A 23,051-nucleotide genomic window follows, 5' to 3' on the forward strand; every position below is an offset into this window, starting at 1 on the left:
TTCACTTCTATTCTGAGGGTCAAAATAACAAAGTGGATACAGTAGAAAGACCATAGGATTTAGGAGTTATAGGTTCTAGTCCTGTCCCCATTGCCCTTAGATACCTATGTTATCTTAGTGTGTGTCCTCAGTTTACCTTGTTGATATGAATGGCTTCTTTATACCCCAATTCAGTCAACCCCCCACATCTCCCACCAAAATCCCACAATGAAGTGTCAAAAATAAGACAATGTAAAAGACCCAGAGCCTGGCAAACAAGAAATACCAAATAAATGTTAGCTAAAACAAACTTAGTCAACAAAGCTTGAATGGATTTAGCCAAGATTATATTTGGCTGTTAATGACAAGGACCCTAAAGAGGTGGAGTCACTTACCAAGAGCCCAAGGTACTTTCAGGCACAATATGTTTCCATGACATTTCTGAGATTATCTATAAATATATCAAGTTGCAAGTTTAAAATGTACTCATTTTTTTCTAACAGTTGAACCATGTATACATTAAAGTGAGTGACTGTTCTTTCAATTGCCTGTATATTTAAAATGTGTCAGTACTTAGAGGTTGTAATTTTATAGAGAAGAGTAAATAAATCCAGTAAAAGCATACTTATAAATATTTTAGGTTTAGGTTTAGTTTATTTATTTATTCTGGGATAAATAGGGAGTTGTATAGCAAAAATAAATAAATAAAAGTCTTCTCTTTCTAAGGTATTTGTCTGTATTTTCAGAGAGATCCATATTTAGATTTTTAAGGCAATCCTGTATCTGCATACAGACTGCTGAAATGACAATTTTAAAACAACAAACCCTAATCCCTGGTGACTGTACATCTGTGTCACAAAACAATCACATAATCTGGCGTGATTAAAAGGTTTGCTGATCAGAGTTTCCAGCTGAGAGCCAAATATGGCAAAGTATGATCTAGTTTTCTGCTTCACAAATGCAAATAAAGACAAGCACATAGACCAGAGAAACTAGTTATTCTTACACAATTGAGGTCTCATACAATTTGAGATGAAGAAATTGTCCAGTAGCAAACAATTCCTTTGAAAACAAAGCTAGACACTGGAGTTTTCTGACTCACACCATTAAGCTACAGCTTCCAATTTTACAAATATGTGATTAAAATGAAAATACAGGACACACACACAAAAAAATACAAGATACCATGTTTTGCATAACCTGTAAAAAGATTTTAAATGTTATCTACTCCATAGCAAGTTCACAATGAAAGTCTAATGCAACTAGAGAAAATGATGACTGGTATTTTAAGGAACCATTCAATAACAACATAAAGACATTTGTAAGATGTCAACAAAATAATTAATGTCTTTGTCTTTGTTTCGTCTCTAAAGTATCTAACCTCGTCCCTGGCCCACAGTTGGCACTCTACCAGGATTTTTAGTTGAATGAATAAAAGCTGTCTGAATGGATAAATACATAAATGTGAAATAATTGTCAAAAAGATCTAGGAATCATAGTGACTTCTGCCCTTGTGTCTACAAAATACTAGAAGTTATAACCACATTAATAGAAATAGCCCACTGGACCAAGGAGGAAATATATTTCAGCAGGTCGATTATTTCTTAAAGACACAATTCATAATACCACATGCGAAGTGACTGATTATAAATTTTGCATTCTCTTCCACAGCTGTCTCCTTTGGGAAAAATAAAAAAGCAAAACAAATGAGGAATGGAATTCTGGTATCACAAGACTGGCTTCACTAACCCAGATATTTCCTTACTTGGTGCAGATATGCCAGTAATTTCGAGCCAGACTCAGATAATACAGGACAATGTTATTTGAATTTCTTCTTTGGCACAGTGTCTGGTGTTTTTGATGTGCCCTAGTAATGATCCCAAAAGCAAAGCTGCGAAGTCCTGCTCTATATGATTTTATTGAAATACCGAGTGTAACAGAGACTGTTAGTTTAGAATCACCCACACCTAGCGAGGCTTTGGGTTTGAATTCTTTCTTCTTTTTTATTCACCTGCCTTTTTATTATTTTTTTAAGATTTTATTTATTTGAGAGAGAGAGCGCTCAAGTGGGGGGTAGGAACAGAGGGAGATGGAGAAGCAGATTCCCCTGTTGAGCACAGAGCCCTACTCCAGGCTCCATCCCAGGACCCTGAGATCATGACCTGAGCCCAAGGCAGACCTTGATGACTGAGCCACACAGGAACCCCTGATAAGAGTTTCTATATGCAATTAACTAACTAAATTCTAAGTGGCAGAAGAGCCTGTTTAACAAAGTGATACTCAAACTCATTCTGGTCACTACAAAGCTCAACCATTCAAACTGTATGGCCAGGCACTATAGTATTAGGCAAGTAAGAAACCAAATACACAAAAGGAGGGCACCAAAGATATAAAATGCCTACATAATCTTCAAATTCAAAAGTACTCTGGGACGCCTGGGTGGCTCAGTGGGTTAAGCATCTGCCTCCTGCTTAGGTGGTGATTCGGGGTCCTGGGATCAAACCCTGAGTGGGCTCCCTGCTCTTCGGGGAAGAAATAAATAAATAAATAAATACTCTCTAAAGTAACTGCACTCTAGCAAGTATTGTTTCTTGTGAGGCAGGGGAACCTAATCTTTGTTCTTTAGAGGCGCGGTGCTCTGGTTCAATTTCGATTATCTTTCAAGGGGATGAATCTCCTGAAGAAGGTCAAAATGACATTTTAAATTAAGATTCGAAACAATGACATTTTACATTCCTAATCATGTGTTTTCAATAGATAATTATAAAGGACACCCTGGTTTTAACATTTAGCTCATTTTCAAAAGATTAGAAAGGGCAGGAAGCATTTTTATTTAACAATGGTAGCACTTAGAAGCCAACAATTACTTCTGAAATCTAGTATCAGTTACTATTGTACTTTTTGCTACGAAGTTAATCTGGAGTGAGCATCCATAGAGAAATATTTCTTTGAAACAAGCATCTCTAAAACCCCTGAGTGCATCTAGCTTGTATACTATATACAGTGTGTATATATCTATATATCTGTCATATTTACAATTTTAATGAATCAGTGGGTGTATGCATATACAAAGAGTCCTCATACACACAACTGAGATGAACGGTATCATTTGTTGTAAATAGTGTTAGGTATCACTTAAGCATTTTAAATGTCCCAGACACTGTGCTAAGTACTTTTTAAAACATGTAGGTGATCACTATTTCTGTCCCCATTTTATATATGAGGGAACTGAGATACAGATACACTGAATAAATCTTGGAATTAAGAACCCAAACTGAGGAACGTCTAAATCCAAAACCATGTTCTTGGCCACTACGCATGTACCTATGCAGTACGATAGCTACCTGCCACATGTGTCAGTTGAGAAACTGAAATAATGTAGCTACTTTAAATCTTTTTTTTTTTTTAAGATTTTATTTATTTATTTGACAGACAGAGATCACAAGTAGGCAGAGAGGCAGGCAGAGAGAGAGAGAGAGAAGATGAAGCAGGCTCCCTGCGGAGCAGACAGCCCGATGTGGGGCTTGATCCCAGGACCCTGGGATCATGACCTGGGCCGAAGGCAGAGGCTTTAACCCACTGAGCCACCGAGGCGCCCCAATGTAGCTACTTTAAACTGAGATGAGCTGTAAGTACAAAATGCATACTGGATTTCAAGAATTAGTATGAAAAAAATCTAGTAAATAATTTTTATATGATTATATATTGAAATGATAGTATTTTAGCTATACTGGTTTAAATAAACTATAGTATTAAAATTGTTTTCACCTGTTTTTTTGTTTTTGTTTTTGTTTTTCTTTCCGGCAAGGTTACTATAAATTTCAAATTGCATATAGGGTTCTTATCTGTGGCTTCACTATGTTTCTGTTGGAACATGCTGCATTAAACTACTTAGGCTCCATTTTCCTTTGACAAATTAGGGAGGGACTCAGAACTGTTAACCCCCTGCTTAGTGGATCTTTGCCTCTTACTCATTTTTTTATCTTTTCCATGGCAGAATTTACTTCCTGCCTTTTAATGTAGTTATTTATATTATGTTGTATATCTACGCCTAAAATATAAAATGCTGGAAGTCAGGCTCTGAGTTTTTGTCTTGAAGTACCAAGGAACAAAGGAAGAGAGCTTTCAGCTGAGTAACAGTCTCTTAGGCTTGGTAGCCCTGCCAGCCTCTCCTTCCCCACAGGCTGTCCTTTCATCCCCTGGAATGGTGCCTAAAATGCCCTCATCAGGAGCGCTCAGAGGTGGACACACCACAGTTTATGGCCAAATCCAGCCCACCACCTCTTTTTATAAATAAAGTTTTACTGGTACACAGTGACATCCATTCATTTACATATTGTTGAGTGGCTGCTGCAGAGACCTACAGCCCTCAAATCTGGACTTTTACAGAAAATATTTGCCAAACGTGAAGTAGCTGAGGCCGCCATTTAGAGCTCATTCCTTCCTTCTGCTTCTTACGTCTCAGGGAACAATTACACTAGAGTGACATTAGAATCTGATAAAATAACAAACCTTTTAAAGCTATTAACAACACCAATTTGCTTCACATTGTGTTTCAAGGATGCTTACATTTTAATAATCACTTCTAGATTGAAAATCCAGGAATCCTTCTAAAGCTTTGTGGTTATTCTCTATTAAGATACTAGGGATTAGAAAAAACTTTGATATGTCCTCTACGTTGACACCAGCTGAGGTCCAAGGATTTCAGGATTTCAAGTCTTATAATGGGCATGTGCAAAGCAGCTGCTCTAATGACAGAACAGTCACTGTGGAGAAAATGAAGGATGCTTACTTTCTGGGGAGTGAGCTCTTTAAAGCTACTTTACTATAGAATAAAGGGTGAAAAAAATCAATACAGATATCATACCATTATTAATGTGGTCTGTCAATACAACGCTATTTTTCTTTTTTTATTTTATCCTGCACCAATGGGTCATTCGAAAGTCATAGATAGTGAGGGAAATTCTCATTTTATTAAAGGGCATTTGTTTGTCTTGATATAATCAATTGACCTCAACTTTCCCAGATGTGGAAGATCAGGTAAAATTAAAGTTATTCTTAAACAAGGCATACTTTGCACCAAAGCTAGCATGACAGGACAAAGAAAAATTTACTCTTTACTGATGTTTTTGCAACTAACTCTAATCAACGTTTCAAATATCCTCTTCACAGCAAACACCGCTGTGACAGTACTGTGCATATACTTACATAAAATTGAGTCATAAAACAAGTAAACAGGATAGTAAACAGATAGGAGGATTATAGAAATCTTCAACGATTTTTATCAAATTGTGCAACAAACTATTTTGTTCAAAGGAGGGTTTTTACAAAAGAACAAGATAGGAATGGGGAAATTTCACATAAATGTATTTACATTCCGTTATTAGGAGTTTCTTATTTGCTCCAACGGAGAACTGGAACACATTTAGGGGAAATCAATTTTAAAAATCCAGTAAAGATTTTGAAATGTTCAAAAGAAATATTAAGTGAAATCCTCCGTCCTAGTAAATAAAACAGAGATTTATTTATTTTGAGATTCTAAGGAACTGTGTTATCAGACAGTGGTTCTTCAAGTTGGATAAGCACAAAATGACGCAATTGTGTGCAATAAGGAAAACACTGAGCTTCTATTTGAAAAACAACAAAATTATTAAGCTTTACTAATCTTGAAACATTGCTTGACACTCACACCTTCATTCAGTCCTGCACTATTCCTTACCAGACAAATCATCATGAAGGAAAAGTGAGGGCTATATAATGTGCAGGGAGTAACAGGTGAACCTTCATTCATGCATCTGCCTTCTCCTATTGCAATACCCTGGAGTTTATATTTTATAAATATATGTTTTCTTAGTCTGATTATCTACAGGGTCCACAGTGCAGCTGCAAATGATAAAAATAGAACTGAAACTACCTCGAGGAAACTGGTAGACTTCATTTGCTCATTAACCAGGAAATTTAAGGCTGGAACTGGCTTGAATCTAACATATGCCCCGAGAGTCTTGCTCTCTATGTTCTCACATACTGTATACAAACTTTCTTTGCATGAGCAGAAAGATGCTCATTGGCTAATCAGCCCTGTACTTGACAGCTACCAATTCTAAAGAAAAAGAGACCAGAAAACTCCCATCTTCCACTATCAAATCTAATGGAAGGAAATGTAATAACCCTAATTGGGTCAAAACACTGGTGCTATCTATGAATTTCAGAATATATAAAAATAAAACAACTCAGGGGTGCCTGAATGAATAACTCAGTTGGTTAAGTGTCTGCCTTCAGCTCAAGTCATGGTCCCAAGGTCCTGGGATCCAGCTCCAAGGCCGGCGTGGGAGGCTCCCTGCTCAGTGGGAGTCTGCTTCTCCTTCTCCTCCCTGCTTATGCTTTCTCTTGCTAGCTCTCTCTCTCTCTCTCAAATAAATAAAATCTTAAAAACAAAACAAAACAAAAAAACATCTCAGTAGCATTGCAGGAGATATGTCAAAAACTGTGTTATAAAAAAATTCCAAATGAGAACATTTTGCATATATTTAACTGGTATGTAATCTAAGCTGTAAACACACACAAAATTAGGAATTTGGTCATTGGGATTTAAACATGCAAACTACTGAAGTAATATTGTTCTAATTACACTTCTTAATAGCATTCTGTAGAAAGATGGGAAAAACTAGTACCAGCTTTCAGATTTCTCATGAGTTCTATGAATTGATTGGGGATATTCTAACATGGGCTCTGTTTCGTGAAATTATTTTTTAAGATAATTTATTTAGAACACACTGATATGAATTTTATATAACATCTGTCCTAATTATGAATCTTTAATTAAAATTATTTTCCTTTCTGGAATAAACAAAAAAAAATGAAGAGTTGGAACTTAAAATATATTTTAGAAAATCTCTATAGTCCCTTACCACTTCGTAACATTCCATGTGCCTCTATGATTCATCTGGAAGATTTTTCCATAACTTTCCCTTCTTTTGCCTCCCATAATCCTGGTGAGGTTTTAAAGATTTAGTATTTCAGACTAGTTGCATTTACAAGTCCATTCTTCTAATATAGAATAATAAAATACTTCCCAGGCTAAAATTTTCAACCAGTAAATACAAATCATTTTCTCTCTTTTCAATACTGATTTTTAAAATGTTTCATTACATAAATCCCCTAGAGGGTTGTCACCGTATGCATTTACATAGGTATTATATGAGTAAACAGCAGAAGATTCCACTTTTTTATACTATATGAATTGAAAACTAGGTTTGTTGAGGTTTAATAGCTTCTTTTGGTCTATGTGAATGTCCAAGACTTTGCTAAGCTGCTTCTGAGATATGAAAAATGTTAAGACAGTAAATCCTAAGAGTTACCACTGCAAGCAAAAAAAAAAAAAAAAAGTGTTTCATTTATTTATTTGTTTATTTATTGTTATTTTCTTGCTTTTTCTTGTATCTATATGAGATGATAACAGATACTAATTAAATTTATAGAGTTATTAATTTCCCAATATATGGAAGTCAAACCATTATGCTTTACCCCTTAAACATATAAATGATGTATGTCAATTTTATCTTAATAAAATAGGAGGAAAAAGATCTATGTCTTTTTTCAAAATGAAAAAAACTATCAAATTTGTTCAACATTCTCTAAGCTAAAACAAATTGTATCATTTTAACTAGAGAGAAGCACCTTTCACAGACAACTTTTCTTCCAAACTATGGATGCAGTCAACATTTCTTTTAAATCATTTCTTGCATTAAAACGTGGAAGAAATTGTAATAACACAGCTGGTTAATAGGCATATTCAGTTTATAAGGCATTGCTATTTAGCTCACATACACATTCCTTTTTTTAAAAATGTGGGGATGTTTCATTTTTTTTTTCTCAGCATTTTCTTTTTTGGGTGGATTTTGGTAAGGCATTTGGGCAGAGATACGTTCTTAAAATAGTTACGTTTAGCTATGAGGTTATTTCAAAATTCAATCCAATCACTTATGTTTATAAACTCAAAAAACATTATTTTTTAAAAATTTTATGAAATATGAAACATGTGAAATGCCCATTCAAAGACAGTATTTCAAAATCCAGTTGGATTAAGGAGCTATTTTTTTTTTTTACAAAATAATAAAAATATTAAATGGAAGTATAAGAGAATGTTTATTTTAGAATCTCTGTTGGGAATGTCCCTTTTAGAAAGAATGTGAAAATACAGAATCATTAAAGACTGACATATGATAATAATGCAGTGGAGGAAAATATACCTCAAACATTATTCTAAGATATGCAGTAACTGGAGAAAATTTTCAGCTCAAAAAGTGAGTAAATTAATATATAAAGAGTTCATATGAATCAATAAAAAAAAATCCTTAAGTCTTCTTATCTGAAAAAATATATATATAGGTAGGCAATTCATGAAAGCAGAAGTTCAAATGACCAATAAACACTTGAAAAGCTACTGCATCTTCTTTTAAGAAAATTCTAAGAAAAACAATACAGTGCCATTTTCACATTAGACTGAAATGGTGAGACAGATGGTACATAGTGCTAGAAAGGGTATAAGATAATGAACAGTCTCATACACTGATTATGTGAGTTTAACTTGGGACAGCCTTTGGATAGCAATACAATCTGTCAAAATATCAGATGTACTTGCTTTCAACCAATTAGTTTTTCTTGTGGAGATTTATCTTAAAAAATACTCACACACATGTGACATGGTTTAAATTAGGAAAAGGAAAACCTGAGAAAATTCTGTAAGTTATTCAGCATGGGAGTAACTAGATAAATTATGGCAGGTCCACACTGGAGAATATGCAGCACTTTTTTTTTTAATTTAAGATTTTTTATTTCTTTATTTGACAGAGAGAGAGAGAGATCACAAGTAGGCAGAGAGGCAGGCAGAGAGAGAGGAGGAAGCAGGCTCCCTGCAGAGCAGAGAGCCCGATGCAGGGCTCTATCCCAGGACCCTGAAAACATGACCTGAGCCAAAGGCAGAGGCTTAATCCACTGAGCCACCCAGGCATCCCTATGCAGCAATTTTTAAATGATTAATATTTGTCTATCTGACTTGACATGGAAAGATGTATTTTGATATATTGTTATAGGAAAACAGCAACATAGAGAACCATATGTTATAAAATAATTACCTTTAATTTTTAAAGATTTATTTATTTATTTGGAGAGAGGGAGAGCATGGGTTCACACGAGTCAGGTTAGGGACAGACAGTGAGGGAAGGGGAGAGAATCTCAAGCAGACCCCTTGCTGAGCATAGAGCCCCACTCAGAGCTTGATCTCAGGACCCTAAGACCTGAGATCATGACCTGAGATGAAATTAAGACCAGGTCATTCAACTGACTGAGCTACCCAGCCTCCTTTAAAATAATTATCTTTAAATTAATCAAAAAAACAACAACCCTCCTATAACTATTCTAAGCTGTTATTTTTTTAAATGTCTGGAAGGATATGCAGTAAAGTCTTAACAGTGACTACACCTAAAGAGGGAAAGACTCAAGTAGAGAAGAAACTTTCATTTAAGTTACAGGATTTTGCAATAGTTTGAATTTTTTTCTTTTTAAAAATCTTTATTTTATTATTTTTTAAGATTTTATTTATTTATTTGAGAAAGTGAGGGAGAGAGCACACACAAGCGGGGGTGGGAGGACAGCAGCAGAAGAGGGAGAAGCAGGCTCCCTGCTGAGCAGAGAGCCCAATGCAGGGTGCTATCCCAGGACCCTGAGATCATGACCTGAGCTGAAGACAGACACTTAACCAACTGAGCCACCCAAGCGCCCACAATAGTTTGAATTTTATTTTATTTTATTTTTTTAAAAAAAACTTTTATTTTATTCTTTTTTAATTTTTTTTTTAAAGATTTTATTTATTTATTTGACAGAGAGAGATCACAAGTAGATGGAGAGGCAGGCAGAGAGAGAGAGAGAGGGAAGCAGGCTCCCTGCTGAGCAGAGAGCCCGATGCGGGCCTCGATCCCAGGACCCTGAGATCATGACCTGAGCCGAAGGCAGCGGCTTAACCCACTGAGCCACCCAGGCGCCCAATAGTTTGAATTTTAAACAAGTATGTCTTATTTTTGAAATGAAAGACAGTATTTACAAAGTTTTTAAAATAATAATATAATTCACTGCTAGTTATAGTCACATATGCTTTTTAAAATATAAAGAGACAAGAATAAATGAAGCCATAATTAAAAGCAAGAATATTGCTTTGTCAGGTGAATATTCTCAATGCAAGAACTAGTCATCTTTATTGTGAAACACTAAAAGCAATTTATTTCATTTTTCCAATTATCATAGCCACATATAAAATTGCAGGAAATAGGTAGAGGGTGATAAAGCTGTTCATATGAACTCTAAAATGGGTAAGTGAATAATTTCCCCAAATCTTGAACAATTTTCAAACTTTTCATAGATGGAAGACCTTCAACATTTTTTTTCAGCCTTTCCATTCTAAGATTGTAAAATAATATTAAGATAAACATACATAGTCCCCATTACACATCAAAAGTCAGACACTGAGTAAATATTTGAGGAAAAGATATTCTCACAAAACTACCTTAGACATCTGTAATGATGCCTACTGCAGATCTCACAACAAATTCTTACACTATAAGGTGTGATCAAGTGTTCTTTGAGAAAAGACTATTACCAGATGAAGGTCAAAATATCTTTAAATGGCCAAAACTGTTTTTTATTTTATTTTATTTTATTTTAAAGATTTTACTTATTTATTTGCCAGAGAGTGAGATCACAAGTAGGTAGAGAGGCAGGCAAAGAGAGAGGTGGAAGCAGGCTCCCTGCTGAGCGGAGAGCCTGATGTGGGACTCGATCCCAGGACCCTGAGATCATGACCTGAGCTGAAGGCAGAGGTTTAACCCACTGAGCCACCCAGGTGCCCCCAAAACTGTTTATTTTAAATTAGAGCTTTTAAATTAGAGCTAAGGCACTACACACAAAAACGGTAGAGGCAACATTAAATTCCGCTAAATACCATCTGCTGAAATATCTACATTTAATTCTGTATTCACATCAATATCTTTCTATATCTATGCCTATCTAAATAAATATCATCTCATATAATATTTTACTTCTATCTATCCATCTAATTAGATCTCTAATGCTGCTATAACAGAGTACCACAAATTTTTTCCAAAAAAAAAAAAAATCACAAACTTATTACGAAGTTCTGCCAGTTGGAAGTCTTTATCTCATGGGGATACAATTAAGAGTGTTTCAGGGCCATGTTCCTCTCCGATAGCTCTAGAAGAGAATGTTTCCTTGCCTTTTGAGTTTCTAGAGGTCACCTACAATTCCTGAGCTTGTGGATCTCTTCCTCTTTCTTCAAAGCTAGCCACATCCCAATCTCTGAGCATCTTCTTCAGTCCTCCCACTTTTCTCTGAGTGCAACCAGAAAATGGAAAACCTTAGCCCATCTGTGGTGGAATGGGAGGGTACTGAAGGGAGGACGGGTGGGAACGTAGGAGAAACCAGCCCACACAAGGCAGGAAGGAAGGCAGTGAAACGGAGTCAAAAGATCAACTTCACCAAACACACACATTACCGCCTAAAACTGGTACTGTTTGTCAGTCAGAATGGCATATAGAAGACTATTTCAGGGAGAGCAATTATTTTTTGGTTTTTTATCTTTCTTTTATAACTTTTTTTATTGTGTTATGTTAGTCACCATACAGTACCTCATTAGCTCATTAGTTTTTGATGTAGTGTTGCATAATTCGTTGTTTGCGTATAACACCCAGTCTCCGAGCAATACGTGTCAAGGAGGGCCATTCTTTTTTTAAAATCAGGATCTGCACATGTGTTTGGTAAAGATAAAAGATATTTTGGGTTTTGTGGGCCAGATCATCTCTGTTGCAAATGCTTAGCCTGTTAGTTAAGCCTGCAGGCAGCCATAGACAAGAAGTAAACAGATGGGTATGGTGGAGCCCTGATGGACACATTGGACCTAACCATTACTCAAATTTGAATTCCATATCATTTTTATGTTAAAATTTTATTATCTTTTAACTTTATTTTTCACTCTTTATAAATACAATTATTCTTAGCTCATGGGCCATTCAAAAAGGGTCAGTGGGACAGATTTGGCTTTAGTTTGCCGATGCCTGGACTAGATCACTTATAATGAATGGAAATGCCTCTCTTACCCATTATTTCAGATTTCAGAATGGTCAAACAGATCACATGACATCTTGAAAGCCTGTATGTCTTGATAGCTATTTCTTTCTTTAAAAAGTTGTATCAGAAGCCATTTGTTTTTTGGATGGATATAAATACAAGAGTATTCATGATGAAAAGAGTTTATAGTTTTTAAAAAATATTTTTATTTATTTATTTGACAGTGAGAGAGAGAGAGTGAGTACAAGTGGGGAGAGCAGCAAGGAGAGGGTAAAGCAGGCTCCCCATGAAGCAGGGAGCATAATGTGGGGCTCAATCCCAGGACACTAGGATCATGACCTGAGTCGAAGGCAGAAGCTTAACCAACTGAGCCACCCAGGTGCCCCATGAAATCAGTTTTTAATCACAGATTATAGAAATTAAAGCCAATATTTGTGTTTTCTCAGTAGAATAAATATGTCCTGATTATGGAAGTCTAAATCAAGAACTCTTTATTTAATTAGTGAAAGTTAGGGTTAATGACAAATGCTAAAAGGTATAAATCTCTTGAATTTCTAAAATTCTTTCGTTACAATGGAAGAACATAAACAACAACAAAAAAAAAATCTGCCTATGGTGCTTCTGTACAAGGAAAATAGGTAAGTTCTTTGCACCTTATTCCAACAACACCCCCGCCTCCAGTTTTTGTCAAAGAGGTCATGAGTGAAGGAAATCTGATAAATATCTATGAATTCAGGTGAGCTGCTAAAAGGTGACTTGCAAATAAAATGTGTAAGCTTTAAAGAGGCAGCCGGATTTCATTTGTTATGTGGGCAGAGATATGTATCAGTGAAATCACTGTTAATGTAAATGAATTTGCACCTCAAGTCTGTCAGGCTGGTTGAAATCAGGATATGATGACATTTGCAGGACACAGAAAAAGCCTTTGCCAATGAAAGTGATTTGCTTCTCCCATGATGATGTTAGTCTAATTACCTTCCTGGGCACATGACTCAACTGGAGTCAACTCTACCATCAGCTTCAAGAAAAGCAAAGAAAAGGACTGAGCTCTTTTCTTCCTGTACTAGGGGCTACAAAGGATTCAATCAGCCTGCAATCTTACAGGTGCTTTGCAGAATTGACGCAACATTGAGCAAGCATGACTTCAAGTGATATCCATCAGAACTCTGCCTTTCATTTTTTTGTGTGTGCAAAAGAGAAATTAAAGGAGGATATTTTAATGCTTTAGGTATTCTTCATGGAGCAAACCCATTTGCCAGGTGGTGGAAGACAGAAAGGAAGAAAGATGGAAGGGTCAAGAGGAATTCAGGGATGCTCACCCCTAGAACACCTCAATAATTTGATCTGGTGACTTCTTAGATTTGCCATGGATAATTTAATGCCATGTACACTGTTGCATTCACTTAATATTTTAGAGATGATTTAACTGTTGCATCTCAATCTCATGAGAAACCAGGATCTAAAGGACTCAGCTGAGACCTCTTATCCCTATGTACTTGTGATAAGCAGATCTCAACTTCATCATTCAAAGTATCTGTTCAATGTATCAGAAAAAGGGCTGCATTGTAAGCTCCAAGAGGGCAGCAACCCTGTCTGTCTTCATAATCATTTGCTCTCTACTGACCTGCACATTACCTGACACATTGAGGTACTCAAGAAATAGTTTCTGAATAACAATAAATCATTGATTCCATACTATACAGAAACTATTATAAGTTATTAACAAAATCTCATATCAAAAAGGCAAAGTACTTTAACAGTTGATTTATAAAAGATATACAAATGGCTAATAAATAAAAACATAGAAATAAAAATAAATCACCAAATGTCATTGTGTTTTGCCCATAAGATTGGTATTTTGAAAACATGGGGATTACCCAGTATTGGTGAGGTGTAAGAAAACAGATATTCTCTGGGCACTTTTTGGAAGCATAAATTGTTATATTCTGGAGGGGATTTTTACCCATACATCAAAATGAACATGAAAATGAAATAACCTACTTCACTAGCAGTATGGATGAATTATGGAAACATTTGGGGGGGGGGAAGTAGGCAAAAAGAACCCCACAAAAACAAAACAAAATAAACAAAAAACAAAGAAGGCAAGCAGAAAAGAAAGCATACTGTTAGTAAAGCTCAAAACAAGTGAAACTAATCTATGGTCTTAAGCATCAGGCTAGAAGTTGCCTTTTTGGGGAGGGCGATGACAAATTGAAAGGGGTTGTGAGAGGGGTTCCTGGAGTGTTAGTGATGTTCTGTTTCTTGATTAGGTTACATGGTATGTTCAATTTGTGAAAGTTCATCCAACTCTATACTCATGATATTTGCATTTTTCTATGTGTATGTTTTACCTCAATAAAAGTTTATTTAAAAAAAAAGCTCAAAGATTTCTCCATAATCAGCAAAAACAATAATGCACATAAGACTACAGTCCTGCAGTTCCTGAAATGTATGTTCTAGTAAGTCAATGATAAGCAAAGGTTGTATAGTTGTACATACAGATGCACATACATACAAATGCAATCTCTTCAATAGGGTCCACGCAATGTTGGTCCCTTTGGCCCTGAGCTATATCTGACCCACATCAGCTGTTATCAGAACAGATTGAAGTGATGTGTCTCAAGCTGACAGAAGATGGCTGAGGTCATCACTTTACAAAGACCCTTAAGTAATCAGCCACCAGAACTGCCAACATGCATTACTAAAATTGCAAGACATCTTTGCACGTCCTGTGTACGAGAAGCCCATAGAAGTGAAATCATCTGGCCATAAACATCCCTTGCACATATAGAAATGTACCCTCTGTCCCGATTATTGGCCCTAAATGAAAACAGACAGAACTGGAAACAAATACATTGATTTGAGCAGCATGGACACTGCATGCAGTCATCTGAACTGGATAGTCCACCAGTCTGTCATCTAGTCCAGAAACAAAGACTAGAAATAATGATCAAATCACCTCTGCTTACATGAATATTTTTTTTTCTAATTTGGTGGAGTTTTTGGAGACTCGTTAATTATATAGGTTTTGAACTTCTTATATTTTTAAAGTTTCCTCTTTCAAAATCAGATCCAAAAGCTACTTTTATCATTTAATTAAGAACACAAAGTAGGCCAGTTCTGACATATATAGATTTTTCTCTAAAACTGTGACAATTGTCCACATAAGAGATGCTTTTCATTCATTATGTCTGGGAGCATGATATTTACAAACCTCCTACTTTTCATTTTAATGCTGTATTAGCTGTGGCATGAATATTAAGTGAAAAGTAAGTCCTTGCAATTATGAAAGAGAGTTATAGAATTTCACTAATAACATAGTAAAAGTGCCCTTTTTTACATTTCTGTTAAAAACAGAAATAAGAGTGGTAGGTTCAAATAAAAGCATACGAATTTTATACAAAATGATAGTAGCATACAAAGGCTCTGCCTCTGTATCTTCACATTTTTCTCCTTTTCTCGCCAGTTTATTCTGATGTATATTTCTAACAATTATTCAAGAATTCATTTATAATCCAGAAGTTACTCATATATGTTCTCACTAATAAAGTTCCTCTCTGTCATTTGACCTACTAAGGACAAACCCACCCCTGTTTTCATCTTTATATTTTTTTCATTTCCATAATTACAACCTTACATAAAACTTTGATTAGAACAAGGATTGTAATTTTAATAGGACATTGTATTTCCTATTAACTAAGGTTGACTGAGACAAAAATCTATTCACCCTTTTCCTTCTTATATTCTTTCAATTGCTTCTTCCATTGTGTTCTTTCACGAGTGGAAAAAAAAAAGGTATGGTATAATACAATCATTAAGAAGATTTCTCTAGTGATGAAACTGAGGCATTGAAGTAAAGCCTTCCACAAGAAGTGGATGTTCTTTGCATTGATGAAGCCTCCAGATGGTGTTAATGGAAATCTAATAGCATAAGAACTCAGATTTTTGATACCAGATAAAACTGGCTTTAAATTCTAGATCAGGAGGGTGCCTGGGTGGCTCAGTGGGTTAAGCCGCTGCCTTCGGCTCAGGTCATGATCTCAGGGTCCTGGGATCGAGTCCCGCATCGGGCTCTCTGCTCAGCAGGGAGCCTGCTTCCCTCTCTCTCTCTCTGCCTGCCTCTCTGTCTACTTGTGATCTCTCTCTGTCAAATAAATAAAATCTTTAAAAAAAAAATAAATAAATCCTAGATCAACCATTTCAGCGACTTTGGGCAAGTTAGCCATTTCCAAATCGACTGGGCTAAAACAGAACTATTCTTCTTCCCTTCCCAATCTGGTGTTCCCTTAGTTTTCCCCATGTTAATTGGGCAGGAGGGAATGCCGCCTACCCAGTAATCAAGCCAAAAATCTTAGTTATCCTTGATTTTCCTACCCTTCATCACACATTCAATCATGAGCATCTCCAAACATGTCTTCCCTTTCTACCAACACCTTCTACACCCAAACCACCAGTATACAGCTTGAATCACTGCAAGAACTTCCTGACTTCCCTTCATACAATTCATTCCACCCATGGAATCAGAGTGTTCTTTTTAAACTTTAAATCAAGTCATTTACTCCCCTGCTCATAACCTTCTAATGACTCCCCATCACAGGCTGAATATTCAAATCCCTTAAGCAGGCTTACAAAGCTCTTTATGACATCACCCTACTTACATCCTCAATTTTCTCCTATAACGTTCTCTTCCTTACCCATCATGATCCAGTCACATTTGCTCTGTCTGTAGTTCTTCTTTTCATCTCTCAGCTCATATCTTAAATGTCACCTTTTCCTTGACCACTCTAAAGGAGATAGCAAGTTACTCAAAATCATATCACCCCACATTACTTTTTTCTGTTTTACTCACTTCTATATTTTCTGTACCTGGCACATAAAAATACGCCCCTTAGGTATCTTTTGAATAATGAATAAACTTAAGGAAAGTGACTTTGTTACTGTAAAATGCAGATAATTCATCTGTCAGGATTGAAATAGAAGTTAAATGGGACAAGATATGTACAGTGTTTAGCACAGTGCCTGAGGCAAAGTGAGACTTCATAAATGATAGAGGCTATTCGTGGTGTTTTTCTTAAAATAGGGACCGTAATAGGGGCTTGCAAATGACTTCTAGTTAAGCAATAATCTCTCTCCTAACTGTAAGAGGTTCAGATTTTCTATTTTCAGTGGAAATTATTAAAACACAACACTTTTATATAAATGGCCAGTGAATGAATGACTCTGCATTTTAAGCAAATCTATTGCCAATGTTTGTAAAAGATCTTTATACTCTCTTTTCTTTAACAACCTGAGACCCTAAAGACTTCCAGATGTGACTTTCCCAGGCATCAGAAGGAAGCTAAAAAAGACAAATTAGGAGGATTTATGAAAATAAAGAGGTAGGCTGGGGAGTCAAAGAGACCTAGAGTCTACTTGGTCTCTACCATTTCCTAATCAGCCTCGGACAACCATTAGGCACACAGAGCCTTAATTTCCTCCTGATACTTCTTTACAGACTCACTGAGAAGGAAAATAAGATACTGAATGTAATTCACTTAGCAGGACGGTTTGGTGTGTGACTGATGTTCAAGTAATAATACTTTCTTTGCATGTCTGTCACTGAGAAACAGCCCTGGGAGCCACATTTGGACCTCTGTCCTTGAGTTAATATGTGAGCTTATGCTGACTTTATTTTGCTTATGCTTTCATTTATGTCTTCACCTTATCTGTGCCAATGTGGTCATACCATCTATTAGATATTATCTCATAGATCCATTTATTAGTGCTATTTGCAAATATCCACCTTTGACACTTAATTTGAAGATACAAAGCCAAAATGAATAATAAAATAAATAACAATGGCTTTTAGGAGCTAGTGCATCATTAAAAAACAAACAAAACAAAAAACAAGGTGTTGTCAGTAGTTTGGTTTTTTGAACAAAAAAAAAATGCACTTGTTTCTACAAACTGCAACAAAAACTGGAAAACAGAATAGTGCCTAGAATCCTGAGGAATCTAAACTTGAATTATTGCTATGGTCCATTAAACTCACTCTCAAAACCTTAATATGTTTCTGCTTCAGAGAGCTGTCCATGTACAGGCATATAACCACACTATTACAATGCCCAAAGAGCAAATTGCTTGACTCAGCTGTAGCGATGGTCTTTCCACTGAGAAAGTTTGCACAGTTTCAGCAGCCTTAAGTCTAGCATTCTCCTAAGTGAGGTAAATGCTCTCTTTGCATTGTTTTCTTCCCAGGTGATTCAAGCTGCAAGGTAGATGTCTAGGACTCAAATGCTGGAAAATAGGGGAAAGTAAACTATGTCATTTCTCTAAGTTTTAGCCAAAATGTGTTCATCAGAGGCAGAGTTAAAATAATAGTCCAAACAATAATTTGAAAAAGCACTGTTTTCCCCGCTACTCCTGTTCGGTAACTGAGGTTCCATTATCTCCTTTCCTCCTTTCAATTTGAAGCATTTTTATGCTTCAGATCTTCTTGAGCATATCATCACTCATATCCAATGCATAAGACTCAGGAATTTATATTGAAAATGATGTGCACAACAACATATAGTTCCTAGAGGACCTAAGGAAGGGGTTGCGGTTTGTAATGTAGCATCAATCAACTTTTAAGGCAGGGACCAAAGTTTTCTTTTCTCCTTTTCTCCCCACCACCCCAACTTTATTGAGGAATAATTGATAAATATAATTGTATCTATCTAATGTGCATAACATGATGATTTGCTTTGCATATACAATGTGGAATGATGACCAAGTTCGAGATAATGAACACATCCATCACCTCACCCTATTTCTGTGTGCGGTGAGAAAGCTTAACATTTACTTTCAGCAAGTTTCAAGTATAAAACACAGTATTATATACCACAGTCACCACAGTGTATATTAGATGCTCAGAACTTACTCTTCTTAAAACTGAAAGCTTGTGTCCTTTTACTTACACCTCCTCTCCCCGCAAAGTTTCCTGAAGGGCTAGTACTGAGCAGGGAGAACAGAGACTTAAGTGATGTATATAGCCAATTCTAGATCATTTTTACTTACAAATAGAAGACCTACTGGAATGTAAATTGCAGTAAGTTTCTAAAAATTCATTTGGATATATGTGTCAAGCAACTCTTAAGACTGTTCAAGCTCTTTTTAGGACTAGCACTTAAAAGATGCATAAAATTAGACAATGCTCGAAACAAAAATATTTTACTTCAGGAATACTTTTAATTATATTTAATTATATTATATAACATAAAAATGTATGTATTTCTACCAATTTGAAAGAGAATATATAAAGTGCCAATGGTGATTATCACTGGGTATATAATAATGAGCAGTTTAATTATTTTAGTCAAATTTATGGAATTATAATGAACATAAAATAAGAGTGCATCAAAGATATACCTTTCAATGACTTGTGACAAACATAACCATACCATAATCAAGATATAGGGCATTTCCGTCATTCTAAAAAGATTTTTCCTACACCACAGCAACAACTCCAACCCCAAATGTTACCAGGAAACATTGATTTGTTTTCTATCACTGTAGTCTTATATTTTCTAGAATTTTATATAAATAGTATAGACTCATACATGGATTTTTTCACCTATCACATTTCTGGGAGATATCAATGTTGCTGGGCCTTTTGCACGGTTTTCTTTCACTGAACATTTCTGAGGTTTATCAATTTTGTTGCATATGTTAGTAGTTTCTTCCTTTTTATTGCTGAATTCTTTTGTGTGGTTATACTCCAATTTGTTTACCCATTTACCTACTGACGAACCTTTGGGTTGTTTCCAGTTTTTGAAAATTATGAAGGAGGCTGATAACATTTATGTACAAGTTGGTTTTTTTAAAATATTTTATTTATTTATTTGACAGAGAGAGATTGCAGGTAGGCAGAGAGAGAGAGGAGGAAGCAGGCTCCCTGCGGAGCAGAGAGCCAGATGCGGGGCTCGATCCCAGGACCCTGGGATCATGACCTGAGCTGAAGGCAGAGGCTTTAACCCACTGAGCCACCCAGGTGCCCCTATGTACAAGTTTTTATGTGGACATATGTTTTCATTTTTTTCTTGGATAAATACCAAGAAAGAAAATTCTATTTCAATGTGTATTTGGTTATATAAACAAACAAACAAACTGCCAACTATCTTCAAAGTGGGGGTAACTGGGACACCTGGGTGGCTCAGTAATTAAGCATGAGTCAACAGCTCAGGTCATGATCTCAGGGTCCTGGGATCAAGGCCCTCATTGGGCTCCCTGCTCAGCAGAAAGCCTGCTTCTCGCTCTCCCACTCCCCCTACTTGTGTTCCCTCTCTCACTGTGTCTCTCTCTGCCAAATAAATAAATAAAATCCTTAAAAAACAAAACAAAAAAGTGGGGGTAACACCTGAGAATTCTCCTTGCTTCACAAATGCCAACATTTGGAATTGTCAGGCTTTTAAATTTTAACCATTTTAGTTTTGTAAAGCAGCATCTCATTAGATTTTCAATTCTCATTTACCTGATAACTGATGACCTTTACCTTCATATACTTATTAATCATTATTATGTTTTTTGTATGAAGTGTCTGTTCAAATATTTTGCATATATTCTTTTAAATTGAGCTAATGTCTTCTTATTGTCAAGTTGTAAGTGTCCTTTACATATTCTGAATACAAGATATAAGTATTGTATTTTTTTCAATTTGTGGTTTGCATTTTCATTTTTTGAACAAAATATTACAAAGAGTAGAACTTTTTCATTTTGAAGGAAGCCCAGTGTATTAATGCATTGCTTTCATGATGCATGCTTTGGGTGTCCTATCTAAAAATCTTTACCTACTCCAAGGTCATGATGATTTTCTTCCAGAATCTGCTTTAATTTCTGTAAATAGCACAAGCTAAAGTTTGAGGTTCATTATTTCCTATAGATATCAAGCTCCAGTATCATTGGTTGAACAAGTTTACTTCTCTATAGATTTTGGCACTTTTGTCAATAATCAGTGACCATTTATGTATTGGTCTCATGATCTGTCTTTTCAGTACTTTTTTTTCTTTCTGTGCTTCAATTGAGGTAGTTTCTAATGGCATATATTCAAGTTCACTGATTTTTCTTTTCTGTAATATATTCTCTGATCTGAATTCCACCCAGTAAACCATTTTTCATTTGAAATATTGCATTCTTCTATTCTAGAAGTTCTCTTTGGTTCTCTCTCTCTCTGTGTGTGTGTGTGTGTTACATTTATCTCCTCATTATTTTTTTGTTGTTGTTGTTTTAGGTCTTGAGCGTATTTATAGCAGTTGTTCTAGAGATCTTGTTTACTAATCCCATCATTTTTGTCATTTATAAATCTGTTTCTGTTGGCTGATGATTTTTCTCCTGATTATTGGGTCACATTCTCTTCATTATATTCATTTCTCATAGTTTTTGAATTCTGAGTTTTCTTATCTTCCTTTTAAAAATATTGAACTTTGTTTTGGCAGACAATTAAGTAACTTTTGGATTAACTTTCTCTTTTCAAGGCTAACGAGTACAGTAGCCTTTGTTGTAGTTACAGTTTGGCCCATCTACTAAAGTAAGACGTTTCTAGAGTCTCTACAGAATGCTCTGGGTGTTTATGAAGGTCTCCCTACTCTGACCAGAGAGTTCTGGTACCTTCCAGTCCTGAACAAACTCAGGGATCATTCACCTAACAGCTCTCCATTGCAGAGTTTGCCTTGCAGAGTTTCGCCAGACATATGCATAGCTGAGTCTCCAGTAACAGACTCAGTGGAACCCTGATGTAGCTTTTTGGAACTCTTTCTGTACTTACCTCCTGCTCTGCAAATTCCATCTGCCTTATCTCCCTATATTCTAATCTCGGTCTTCTCAAATGATCAGTGCTTCCCTTATGCTCTCCCTCCCTGTATTATAATCTGGAAAATGCCTCCAGGCAGAAATCCAGGATGATTTTAGGTCTAATTTTGTTTGTTTTCATTCTCTTCTGAATCACAGTCTTGTGCTGCCTACTGCCTAATGTCTACAATCAAATGTTTCCTATATTTTGCCCATTTTTCTGGCTAGTTAAGGTAGGGTAGGCAAGTCTAGTTCCAATTTTACTAATGTGACAAGAACTGGGAGTTCCTAATTATATTTTTATATATGTCTCATTTTTCAAAATTGTCTATCAGGTACATAAAACAATTTTATAATTGAAAAACATACACACACAAAAGCTATTGATCATTCTGCATCTTGACCCAAAATGATGGCACTATAAGTGACACGAGGTAAAATACCATACATTTTATTCCTCCTGTTGTCATAAGGCACTAAAAATTCCAACCTCGGAGAGATATGTTTTTAAATTTTATACAACTATGATAGATTAAAAAAAAGAGTTTTTTATCCATACTTACTAGTGTGGTTAAAATAATTCTTGCCTGCTTTTTGTTCCCATCTCAATAATGCCACTCTTCATGGTTGTAGTATGAATTTTTATTTGTGGAGTTATGAAAAATGCAGGCTGGGCACCCAAGCAGAAAAAGAATGTTGTCTCCGAAGCCAAATCCCCAGTGTACAGAGGAATCATCTCCAAACCATGCAGCAGGTTTCAGTACAATTCATAGCTACTGACATTTTATAGACCAGGAAGATCCAAGCTTAACTAGCATAGAAAAAGTAATACATTTCCTTCCTTTTGTAGAAAGCTGCATATCATATATCTTTGAAGACAGGGTTGAGATTATCACCATGTTCTTCTATGGATAAATATGGGAGTTCAGTTTCTGAGGCTGTGGCACAGTTTGCAGGCAATAAATTCACCTAATGGTAAAAAAATGCTACTTGTAGAGAAAAAACATTGGCAGTGTGTCTTTCAGTTCAGTGCCCTACAGTGTGCTGATTTACAGAGATGACTTCTTAGTACCTTACACTTTGCAAACTCATATTTCCTGTCCTATAGAGCAGCTTATCCTCCAAGGGTGAGG

General features: G+C 35.8%; 1 protein-coding gene across 1 annotated transcript in view; it reads right to left on the minus strand.

Annotated features, from left to right (window-relative positions):
- The window catches only part of LINGO2 (leucine rich repeat and Ig domain containing 2), a 792,006-nt gene that overhangs the window by 656,306 nt on the left and 112,649 nt on the right, over positions 1–23,051 (minus strand).

The sequence above is a fragment of the Lutra lutra genome, chromosome 13 (genome assembly GCF_902655055.1).
Source record: "Lutra lutra chromosome 13, mLutLut1.2, whole genome shotgun sequence".
Taxonomy (NCBI): Eukaryota; Metazoa; Chordata; class Mammalia; order Carnivora; family Mustelidae; genus Lutra; species Lutra lutra.